General features: G+C 40.1%; 1 non-coding gene across 1 annotated transcript; it reads left to right on the top strand.

The window, feature by feature from the left end:
- The first annotated feature begins 678 nt into the window (after window positions 1-678).
- On the top strand, window positions 679-781 carry LOC150050128 (U6 spliceosomal RNA). The gene has a single exon (XR_016538775.1). It is a non-coding gene; the product is annotated as a U6 spliceosomal RNA (small nuclear RNA).
- The last annotated feature ends 871 nt before the right edge of the window (window positions 782-1,652 follow it).

The raw sequence follows: 1,652 nt of genomic DNA, 5'->3' as shown, positions 1-1,652 counted from the left end.
TAGTAGATAGCCAAGCATGTTTCATACGCATAATCCCAGCACTTGGCAAATAGAGGATCAAGAGTTTGAGTTTAGACGAGATATGGCCATAAAACAAGATGAGACAAAGGACAAAGGGTGAACCATGTAGCAGCAATATTCATAAAACAATGTGTTGGAAATGAACTTTACAACTTGAGAGAGGGTAGGGAGAGGGAAAATGGGAGAAAAACATGGGCGAGTAACGATGTTTGAGAAGTAATGTGCTCACTGCCTTACAAATGGAACTAACCCCTCTATAATCACTCTGACAATGATTTTTTTTTAAAAGAGTTTGAGGCCAACTTGTGCTCTTACCTTCACTCATTCTAGCCATTGCACAAGGGTGGGAATTTGACCTCTTAATGAGTAGAGTTGCCTAAATGGTCATAAAAATAATTGATAGGACCATCTTTGGAGTCTCTATACTACAAAGAATACTGAACCACTTAAAAGTCTTGAGAAGTAGGGGCTGGGAGTTTGGCCTAGCGGTAGAGTGCTTGCCTAGCATGCAGGAAGACCCGGATTTGATTCCTTGGTACCACATACATAGAAAAAAGCCAGAAGTGGTTCTGTGGCTCAAGTAGCCTTGAGAAAGCCCAAGGACAGTGTTCAGGCCCTAAGTTCAAGCCAGGACTGGCAAAAAAAAAGACTTGAGAGGTGCTTCCTTGGGCAGCACATATACTAAAATTATAACAATACAGAGATTAGCATGGCCCCTGTGCAAGGATGACTTCAAATTTATGAAGCATCCATGTTTTTACACTGTACAAAAGGAAATGTACTAATTACCTGACTCATGTAAGTGTAATCCCTTTGTACATCACCTCCATAATAATAGTAAAGTAAACTAACCCATACATTGTCAAACACAACTCCCACCAATGAGCACCAAATTTGAAGGAACAAGAATGATAGCCAAGCTCTATGTGCTCAACACTGCTTTTCTGGAAATATGAAAAATATTAAGGATGGCAAAAATACAACCCTCTGAAATAAATTTAAAATAAAGAAAATCTGTTTAGAATTTTTAAAAAAAGTATTGAGAAAACTGAAGAAACTAGCCATCCTCCACAGAACTGGACTATCAAAGGATCTCTTACCTTTTGTTCACGGAGGAAATCCCTTGCAAAAGTAGAGCACCTTTCTACAACTGCCAGCTCCATAAACACACCTTTGTCCCCCATATGGATGCCACAGTTATCAGAAAGCTGCCATAAACAGAAACCCATCATAATCAAATCCCTATTTCAGCTGCCAGCTACTAAACCAATCATCTATCCCAGGAAAATGGATGTGTAGTGCTATGACCTGACATTATGAGACCTCAAGTAAACTCCACAATCTTGCAACTTGAGCAACAGTGGCAGCAAAAGAGCAGCACAGATCTTCCTGCTTCCTACCCTTCAAATCTCTGATTGGTAGGATCTACCTAAATTACAATGGAAGCCTAGCTGCAAGGGAGTCTAGACAGTGTAGTTTTAAGCAGGCTCTACAGTATTAACAAGATACACAAGAGATGCCAGAAGGGTGTTGAGTACTGTTCTACTCGGTTCTCTGTAAGCATCTGCCAATACTGGTCCAGGAATAAAGTGAAAGATTGTTCCCAACTGAAAAAGCAGATTTAGAGGTGA

Source organism: Megascapheus bottae, chromosome 18, assembly GCF_031878675.1.
Source record: "Megascapheus bottae isolate mThoBot1 chromosome 18, mThoBot2.hap1, whole genome shotgun sequence".
Taxonomy (NCBI): domain Eukaryota; kingdom Metazoa; phylum Chordata; class Mammalia; order Rodentia; family Geomyidae; genus Megascapheus; species Megascapheus bottae.
The sequence above is the reverse complement of the archived record's forward strand: the minus strand, read 5'-3'. Positions and strand labels throughout refer to the sequence as shown.